Here is a 10,753-nt window from a genome sequence, read left to right as displayed (position 1 = left end):
AATTTTTAAGGGAAAAACACAAAGAGGACACCAAACTTAAAATATGAAACTAGACTCAACTAAAAGACTCTAAACCAACAAAAATAAAATAGTCCTAATCTAAGCAACAAGATAAGCCGTCAGTTGTCCAAACTCGAACAATCCCCGACAACGGCGCCAAAAACTTGGTGCACGAAATTGCAATAACACTTTTGCAATCCCGCACAACTAACCAGCAAGTGCACTGGGTCGTCCAAGTAATACCTTGCGTGAGCAAGGGTCGATCCCACGGAGATTGTCGGCTTGAAGCAAGCTATGGTTATCTTGTAAATCTTAGTCAGGATATTAGAAATTATCAGGATTGATTGTAAAAAGCAAAAGAACATGAATTGGTTACTTGTTTTTCAGTAATGGAGAATAGGTTGAGGCTTTGGAGATGCTCCATCTTCTGAATCTCTGCTTTCCTACTGTCTTCTTCATCAAACACGCAAGGCTCCTTCCATGGCAAGCTGTATGTAGGGTTTCACCGTTGTCAGTGGCTACCTCCCATCCTCTCAGTGAAAATGTTCCTATGCTCTGTCACAGCATATGGCTAATCAGCTGTCGGTTCTCGGTCAGGCCGGAATAGAATCCAGTGATTCTTTTGCGTCTGTCACTAACGCCCCGCCTGCTAGGAGTTTGAAGCACGTCACAGTCATCCAATCATCGAATCCTACTCAGAATACCACAGACAAGGTTTAGACCTTCCGAATTCTCTTGAATGCCGCCATCAGTTCTAGCTTATACCACGAAGATTCCGATTAAAGAATCCAAGAGATATCTACTTAATCTAGGGTAGAACGGAGGTGGTTGTCAGGCACACGTTCATAGTTGAGAATATGATGAGTGTCACGGATCATCACATTCATCCGGGTTAAGAACAAGTGATATCTTAGAATGGAAGCAAGCATGATTGAATAAGAAACAGTAGTAATTGCATTAATCCATCAAGACACAGCAGAGCTCCTCACCCCCAACCATGGGGTTTAGAGACTCATGCCGTGGAAAGTATACAATGAAAACGTGTAAAGTGTCATGAGGTCCAGATACAATGTCAAAAGATCCTATTAATAGTAAACTAGTAACCTAAGGTTTACAGAAATGAGTAAATGACAGAAAAATCCACTTCCGGGCCCACTTGGTGTGTGCTTGGGCTGAGCAATGAAGCATTTTCGTGTAGAGACCTTTTCTGGAGTTAAACGCCAGCTTTCATGCCAGTTTGGGCGTTTAACTCCAAGTTTTATGCCAGTTCCAGCGTTAAACGCTGGAATTTCTGAGGCTAAATTGCCACGCCGGTTTGGGCCATCAAATCTTGGGCAAAGTATGAACTATTATATATTGCTGGAAAGCCCAGGATGTCTACTTTCCAATGCCATTGAGAGCGCGCCAATTGGGCTTCTGTAGCTCCAGAAAATCCACTTCGAGTGCAGGGAGGTCAGAATCCAACAGCATCTGCAGTCCTTTTCAGTCTCTGAATCAGATTTTTGCTCAGGATCCTCAATTTCAGCCAGAAAATACCTGAAATCACAGAAAAACACACAAACTCATAGTAAAGTCCAGAAAAGTGAATTTTAACTAAAAACTAATAAAAATATACTAAAAACTAACTAGAATATACTAAAAACATACTAAAAACAATGCCAAAAAGGGTACAAATTATCCGCTCATCAGTAACACAGAGAAATTGCCACCCCCTAGACCCATTAAAAATAAAAAAGGGGGAAGCCACAACGACTACTGCGAGTACCATAAAATATATGGCCACTCCACAAACGACTGTTACGACCTTAAAAATGTGATAGAAGGGCTGGCTTGAGAAGGTCGGCTAGATAGATATCTCATAGAAAGGTCGGACGGGCACGGAAAGAGAAAGCGAGACGATATGGATAGAAGAGACCCACCACCGCAGACACCAGAGAGACATATCCATATGATCTCAGGAGGGTTCGCGGGAGGGGGACTTACCAAATCCTCTCGCAAAAGACATCTCAAAAGAGTTTATCAGGTCGGAGAAGAGTCATCCGACCTCCCTACCATTTCATTCACAAAAGAAGATGGGCAAGGAATAATCCCTGGACATGATGATCCAGTAGTGATAACCATGATCCTAGCAAATGCCCATCTCCACAGAACCCTAGTAGATTAAGGAAGCTCGGCGGACATACTTTTTTAAGCCCGCTTTAGACAAGCTAGAGTTAGATGAGAAAGAATTAAGAGCCTACCCCGACACCCTATATGGATTAGGGGACACGCCAATAAAACCACTAGGCTTTTTGCCCCTTCACACTACTTTTGGGAAAGGGGAAAAATCAAAGACTCTGAGTATAGACTTCATAGTCATCGATGTGGGGTCAGCATATAATGCTTTTATCGGCAAAGCTACCCTCAATCGACTCGGAGCAGTGGTATCCACTCCTCACCTCTGCATGAAATTCCCGACCTCAGCGGGAATAGCAACGGTAAGGGGAGACCAAAAATTGGCAAGGAAATGCTACAATGAAAGCCTAAATCTGAGAGGAAAAGGCAGAGAAGTTCACACGATAGAACTCGGGGGCGCAAGGGCCAAAGAAGAGCTGCGACCACAACCGGGAGGAAAAACCGAGAAAATACAGGTCGGTAAAGAGGAAGGGAAAAATACTCATATAGGAGCCAATTTAGAGGAAACCCTAAAACAAGGGTTGGCTAAGCTCCTAAGAGATAACTCCGACCTCTTCGCTTGGAAAGCTTCGGACATGCCTGGGATAGATCCCGAGTTCATGTCCCACAAACTCTCGGTTTATCCAGGATCCCGACCTGTGCAGCAAAGAAGACAGAAGCTCGGCCCAGAACAAGCCCTAATAGTAGAAGAACAAGTACAGGCACTCCTGGAAGCTGGCTTCATCAGAGAAATCAAGTACCCAACATGGCTAGCCAACGTAGTGCTAGTCAAAAAACAGAATGGCAAATGGAGAATGTGTGTCGACTACACCGACTTAAATAAGGCATGTCCTAAGGACCCTTATCCCCTACCAAATATTGATACCCTAGTGGATTCCAGCTCGGGGTATCACTACTTATCGTTCATGGATGCCTACTCGGGATATAATCAAATCCCGATGTACGAGCCCGACCAGGAGAAAACATCATTCATCACACCCAGAGCTAATTTCTGCTACGTGGTCATGCCATTTGGATTAAAGAATGCAGGGGCCACATATCAAAGGTTGATGAATAAAGTGTTTTCCCCTCATCTGGGGAGTCTAATGGAAGTATACGTCGACGACATGCTGGTAAAGACCAAGAAAGAAGTCGACCTCTTGTCAGACCTCTCTCAAGTCTTTGACACCATAAGGCTGCACGGGATGAGACTAAACCCCGCAAAATGCGCCTTCGCGGTGGAAGCAGGGAAATTTCTGGGGGTTTATGCTAACACAAAGAGGGATCGAAGCTAACCCCGACAAGTGTAGAGCCATCCTAGAAATGAAAAGCCCGACTTGTTTGAGAAAAGTCCAGCAGCTAAACGGCCGACTTGCAGCTCTCTCCAGATTTTTGGCAGGTTCGGCATTGAAATCCCTGCCACTATTCTCCTTATTAAGAAAGGGATGCCAGTTCGAATGGACTCCTGAATGCGAGGAGGCATTCCAGGAGTTCAAAAAGTTTTTAAGCCAACCTCCTATTCTAACCCGACCAGTACCTGGGAAAGACCTCGTCCTGTACTTATCCGTAGCAAACAAGGCTGTCTCATCAGCCCTGATAAAAGAAGACGAGGTCGGACAACATCCAGTCTATTTCAGCAGTAAAGTTCTACAAGGCCCTGAACTAAGGTTACAACCCTACTTTCAGGCCCATACAATAAGAGTCCGTACGAACCAACCCATGAAACAAATCCTCCAAAAGACGGATGTTGCAGGGAGAATGGTCCAATGGGCAATAGAGCTTTCCGAGTTTGACTTAAGATATGAAACTCGGACAGCAATCAAAGCTCAATGCCTCGCCGACTTCGTTGCAGAATACTTGGTGTGCGAAATTGTGATCACTACTTTTCACAACTCAAATAATTCCTAGTAATGGCCCCAAGAACTTGGTGCTCAATACCATGGCATAAACACAACTTTGCACAACTAACCAGCAAGTGCACTGGGTCGTCCAAGTAATAAACCTTACGCGAGTAAGGGTCGATCCCACGGAGATTGTTGGTATGAAGCAAGCTATGGTCACCTTGTAAATCTTAGTCAGGCAGACTCAAATGGGTATAGTGATATACGAATAAAGCATAAAGATAAAGATAGAGGTACTTATGTAATTCATTGGTAGGAACTTCAGATAAGCGTATGAAGATGCCTTCCCTTCCGTCTCTCTGCTTTCCTACTGTCTTCATCCAATCCTTCTTACTCCTTTCCATGGCAAGCTTATGTAGGGTTTCACCGTTGTCAGTGGCTACCTCCCATCCTCTCAGTGAAAATGTTCCTATGCTCTGTCACAGCATATGGCTAATCAGCTGTCGGTTCTCGGTCAGGCCGGAATAGAATCCAGTGATTCTTTTGCGTCTGTCACTAACGCCCCGCCTGCTAGGAGTTTGAAGCACGTCACAGTCATTCAATCATTGAATCCTACTCAGAATACCACAGACAAGGTTAGACCTTCCGGATTCTCTTGAATGCCGCCATCAGTTCTCGCCTATACCACGAAGACTCTGATCTCACGGAATGGCTGGCTCGTTTGTCAGGCGAGCACTCGGTTGTCAGGCGATCAACCATGCATCGTGTATCAGGAATCCAAGAGATAAACACTAGAGCCTTGTTTGCTTGTAGAACAGAAGTGGTTGTCAGTCACTTTGTTCATAAGTGAGAATGATGATGAGTGTCACGGATCATCACATTCATCAAGTTGAAGAACAAGTGATATCTTGGACAAAGAACAAGCGGAATTGAATAGAAGAACAATAGTAATTGCATTAATACTCGAGGTACAGCAGAGCTCCACACCTTAATCTATGGTGTGTAGAAACTCCACCGTTGAAAATACATAAGAACAAGTTCTAGGCATGGCCGAATGGCCAGCCTCCCCCAAAGAGGGTTTAATCATCAAAGCATGATCAAAAGATTTCTAATACAATAGCAAAAGGTCCTACTTATAGAAAACTAGTAGCCTCAGGTTTACAGAGATGAGTAAATGACATAAAAATCCACTTCCGGGCCCACTTGGTGTGTGCTTGGGCTGAGCAATGAAGCAATTTTGTGTAGAGACTCTTCTTGGAGTTAAACGCCAGCTTTTATGCCAGTTTGGGCGTTTAACTCCCATTTTGGTGCCAGTTCCGGCGTTTAACGTTGGGATTTCTGAGGGTGACTTTAAACGCCGGTTTGGGCCATCAAATCTTGGGCAAAGTATGGACTATCATATATTGCTGGAAAGCCCAGAATGTCTACTTTCCAATGCCATTGAGAGCGCGCCAATTGGGCTTCTGTAGCTCCAGAAAATCCACTTCGAGTGCAGGGAGGTCAGAATCCAACAGCATCTGCAGTCCTTTTCAGTCTCTGGATCAGATTTTTGCTCAGGTCCCTCAATTTCAGCCAGAAAATACCTGAAATCACAGAAAAACACACAAACTCATAGTAAAGTCCAGAAAAGTGAATTTTAACTAAAAACTTATAAAAATATACTAAAAACTAACTAGATCATACTAAAAACATACTAAAAACAATGCTAAAAAGGGTACAAATTATCCGCTCATCACAACACCAAACTTAAATTGTTGCTTGTCCTCAAGCAACTGAAGATCAAATAAGATAAAAAGAAGAGAATATGCAATGAATTCCAAAAATTTCTATGAAGATCAGTATTAATTAGATGAGCGGGGCTTTTAGCTCTTTGCCTCTGAACAGTTTTGGCATCTCACTCTATCCTTTGCAACTCAGAATGATTGGCTTCTTTAGGAACTCAGAATCCAGATAGTGTTATTGATTCTCCTAGTTAAGTATGATAATTCTTGAACACAACTACTTATTGAGTCTTGGCCGTGGCCCAAAGCACTCTGTCTTCCAGTATTACCACCGGATACATACATGCCACAGACACATAATTGGGTGAACCTTTTCAGATTGTGACTCAGCTTTGCTAGAGTCCCCAATTAGAGGTGTCCAGGGTTCTTAAGCACACTCTTTTTGCCTTGGATCACAACTTTATTCTTTCTTTTTCTTTCTTTTTCTTTCTTTTTTTTCGATTTTTTTTTTCGCCTCTTTTTTTTTTTTTGTATTCACTGCTTTTTCTTGCTTCAAGAATCATTTTTATGATTTTTCAGATCCTCAGTAACATGTCTTCTTTTTCATCATTCTTTCAAGAGCCAACATTCATGAACCACAAATTCAAAAGACATATGCACTGTTTAAGCATACATTCAGAAGACAAAAGTAATGCCACCACATCAAAATAATCAAACTGCTATAAAATTCAAAATTCATGCAATTCTTTTTCTTTTTCAATTAAGAACATTTTTTATTTAAGAAAGGTGATGGATTCATAGGACATTCATAACTTTGAGGCATAGACACTAAGACACTAATGATCATAAGACACAAACATGGACAAACATAAGCATAAATTTTCGAAAAAAACAGGAAAATAAAGAACAAGGAGATTAAAGAACGGGTCCACCTTAGTGATGGCGGCTTGTTCTTCCTCTTGAAGGTCTTATGGAGTGCTTGAGCTCCTCAATGTCTCTTCCTTGTCTTTGTTGCTCCTCTCTCATGATTCTTTGATCTTCTCTAATTTCATGGAGGAGGATGGAATGTTCTTGGTGCTCCACCCTTAGTTGTCCCATGTTGGAACTCAATTCTCCTAGGGAGGTGTTTAGTTGCTCCCAATAGTTTTATGGAGGAAAGTGCATCCCTTGAGGTATCTCAGGGATCTCATGATGAGTGGGGTCTCTTGTTTGCTCCATCCTTTTCTTAGTGATGGGCTTGAGGTCATGCCTTCTCAGTTGAACCGGCTTTCCTCTTGAATCTCTCTTCCATTGAGCACCCTCTTCACAAATGTCTGTGAAGACTTGGTCCAACCTTTGATCAAAGTTGACCCTTCTTCATGGCTACAACTTCATAGAAGTGGTCTTGATGCACCCTTGAGATGAATCTCTCCATCTCCCATGACTCGGAGGTGGAAGCTTTTGCCTTCCCTTTCCTCTTTCTAGAGGTTTCTCCGGCCTTGGATGCCATAAACGGTTATGAAAAAACGAAAAAGCAACGCTTTTACCACACCAAACTTAAAAGGTTTGCTCGTCCTCGAGCAAAAGAAGAGAGAAGAGAGTAGAAGAAGAAGAAATGAGGAAGAAGGGAATGGCTTTTGTGTTCGGCCAAAGAGGGGGAGAAGTGGTGTTTAGGTTGTGTGAAAAAGAAGGGGTGAAGAAGGGTATATATAGGGGAGGGGGAAGGGTAAGGTTCGGTCAAGTGAGGGTGGGTTTGGGAGGGAAAGTGGTTTGAATTTGAATGGTGAGGTAGGTGGGGTTTTATGAAGGATGGATGTGAGTGGTGAAGAGAAAGATGGGATTTGATAGGTGAAGGGTGAAGAAGAGAGAGAGAGTGGTGGGGTTGGTGGGGATCCTGTGGGGTCCACAGATCCTGTGGTGTCAAGGAAAAGTCATCCCTGCACCAAATGGCAAGCAAAATCACGTTTTGAGCCAATTCTGGCGTTAAACGCCGGCTGGTGCCCATTTCTGGCGTTTAACGCCAGGTTCTTGCCCTTTTCTGGCGTTTAACGCCAGTCTGGTGCCCCTTTCTGGCGTTAAACGCCCAGAATGGTGCCAGACTGGGCGTTAAACGCCCACCTGCTAGCCTTACTGGCGTTTAAACGCCAGTAAGTTCTTCCTCCAGGGTGTGCTATTTTTCTTCCTGTTTTTCATTCTGTTTTTGCTTTTTCAATTGATTTTGTGACTTCTCATGATCATCAACCTACAAAAAAAATAAAATAACAAAAGAAAATAGATAAAATATAACATTGGGTTGCCTCCCAACAAGCGCTTCTTTAATGTCAGTAGCTTGACAGATGGCTCTCATGGAGCCTCACAAATGATCAGAGCAATGTGGGAACCTCCCAACACCAAACTTAGAGTTTGAATGTGGGGGTTCAACACCAAACTTAGAGTTTGGTTGTGGCCTCCCAACACCAAACTTAGAGTTTGACTGTGGGGGCTTTATTTGACTCTGATTTGAGAGAAGCTCTTCATGCTTCCTCTCCATGGTGACAGAGGGATATCCTTGAGCCTTAAACACAAAGGATTCTTCATTCACTTGAATGATCAGTTCGCCTCTATCAACATCAATCACAGCCTTTGCTGTGGCTAGGAAGGGTCTGCCAAGGATGATGGTTTCATCCATGCACTTCCCAGTCTCTAGGACTATGAAATCAGCAGGGATGTAATGGTCTTCAATCTTCACCAAAACATCCTCTACAAGTCCATGAGCTTGTTTTTTTGAGTTGTCTGCCATCTCTAATGAGATTCTTGCAGCTTGCACCTCAAAGATCCCTAGCTTCTCCATTACAGAGAGAGGCATGAGGTTTACACTTGACCCTAAGTCACACAGAGCCTTCTTGAAGGTCATGGTGCCTATGGTACAAGGTATTGAAAACTTCCCAGGATCTTGTCTCTTTTCAGGTAATTTCTGCCTAGACAAGTCATCCAGTTCTTTGGTGAGCAAAGGAGGTTCATTCTCCCAAGTCTCATTTCCAAATAACTTGTCATTTAGCTTCATGATTGCTCCAAGGTATTTAGCAACTTGCTCTTCAGTGACATACTCATCCTCTTCAGAGGAAGAATACTCATCAGAGCTCATGAAAGGCAGAAGTAAGTCCAATGGAATCTCTATGGTCTCATTTTGAGCCTCAGATTCCCATGGTTCCTCATTAGGAAACTCATTGGAGGTTAGTGCACGCCCATTGAGGTCTTCCTCAGTGGCGTTCACTTCCTCTCCTTCCTTTCCAGATTCGGCCATGTTAATGGCCTTGCACTCTCCTTTTGGATTTTCTTCTGTATTGCTTGGAAGAGTACTAGGAGGGAGTTCAGTAATTTTCTTGCTCAGCTGTCCCACTTGTGCCTCCAAATTCCTAATGGAGGACCGTGTTTCAGTCATGAAACTTTGAGTGGTTTTGATTAGATCAGAGACCATGGTTGCTAAGTCAGAGGGGTTCTGCTTAGAATTCTCTGTCTGTTGAGAAGATGATGGAAAAGGCTTGCCATTGCTAAACCTGTTTCTTCCACCATTATTGTTGTTGAAACCTTGTTGAGGTCTCTCTTGATTCTTCCATGAGAAATTTGGGTGATTTCTCCATGAAGAATTATAGGTGTTTCCATAGGGTTCTCCTAGGTAATTCACCTCTTCCATTGAAGGGTTCTCAGGATCATATGCTTCTTCTTCAGATGAAGCATCCTTAGTACTGCTTGGTGCATTTTGCATTCCAGACAGACTTTGAGAAATCAAATTGACTTGTTGAGTCAATATCTTGTTCTGAGCCAGAATGGCATTCAGAGCATCAATCTCAAGAACTCCTTTCTTCTGATTAGTCCCATTGTTCACAGGATTCCTTTCAGAAGTGTACATGAATTGGTTATTTGCAACTATTTCAATCAGCTCTTGAGCTTCTGTAGGCGTCTTCTTCAAATGAAGAGATCCTCCAGCAGAGCTATCCAAAGATATCTTGGACAGTTCAGAGAGACCATCATAGAAAATACCTATGATGCTCCATTCAGAAAGCATGTCAGATGGACATTTTCTGATCAATTGTTTGTATCTTTCCCAAGCTTCATAGAGGGATTCTCCATCCTTCTGTCTGAAGGTTTGGACTTCCACTCTAAGCTTACTCAATTTTTGAGGTGGAAAGAACTTTGCCAAGAAGGCATTGACTAGCTTTTCCCATGAGTCCAGGCTTTCTTTAGGTTGTGAGTCCAACCATGTCCTAGCTCTGTCTCTTACAGCAAAAGGGAATAGCATAAGTCTGTAGACCTCAGGGTCTACCCCATTAGTCTTGACAGTGTCACAGATTTGCAAGAATTCAGCTAAGAACTGATGAGGATCTTCCAATGGAAGTCCATGAAACTTGCAATTCTGTTGCATTAGAGAAACTAATTGAGGCTTAAGCTCAAAGTTGTTTGCTCCAATGGCAGGGATAGAGATGCTTCTCCCATAGAAGTCGGGAGTAGGTGCAGTAAAGTCACCCAGCACCTTCCTTGCATTGTTTGCATTGTTGTTGTTTTCGGCTGCCATGTCTTCTTCTTCTTTGAAGATTTCTGTTAGGTCTTCTATAGAGAATTGTGCCTTAGCTTCTCTTAGCTTTCGCTTCAAGGTCCTTTCAGGTTCAGGGTCAGCTTCAACAAGAATGCCTTTGTCTCTGCTCCTGCTCATATGAAAGAGAAGAGAACAAAAAGATGTGGAATCCTCTATGTCACAGTGTAGAGATTCCTTGAGGTGTCAGAAGAACAGAAAAATAGAAGAAAGAGGTAAAAGAATTCGAACTTAATCAGAGAGAGTTCGAATTGTGCATTGAGAAGGAGTGGTACTCCATAAATAGAAGGATGTGGGAAGAGGGGAAGAGAATTTTCGAAAATTAAGTTAAAAAATTGAAAACATTTTGAAAAACACTAATTAATTTTCGAAAATAAGAGTGGGAAAGAAATCAAGTGATTTTTGAAAAAGATTTTGAAATTAGAAGTTAAAAAGATTTGATTGAAAGCTATTTTGAGAAAGATGAGGTTAAGAAGATATGATTGATT

General features: G+C 42.6%; 1 non-coding gene across 1 annotated transcript; it reads left to right on the top strand.

The window, feature by feature from the left end:
• The first annotated feature begins 9,738 nt into the window (after window positions 1–9,738).
• Window positions 9,739–9,842, top strand: LOC130937712 (small nucleolar RNA R71). The gene has a single exon (XR_009068916.1). It is a non-coding gene; the product is annotated as a small nucleolar RNA R71 (small nucleolar RNA).
• Window positions 9,843–10,753: the final 911 nt, after the last annotated feature.

The sequence above is a fragment of the Arachis stenosperma genome, chromosome 6 (assembly GCF_014773155.1).
Source record: "Arachis stenosperma cultivar V10309 chromosome 6, arast.V10309.gnm1.PFL2, whole genome shotgun sequence".
NCBI lineage: Eukaryota > Viridiplantae > Streptophyta > Magnoliopsida > Fabales > Fabaceae > Arachis > Arachis stenosperma.
Note: the sequence above shows the minus strand (reverse complement) of the source record. Positions and strands in the feature narration are given on the sequence as shown.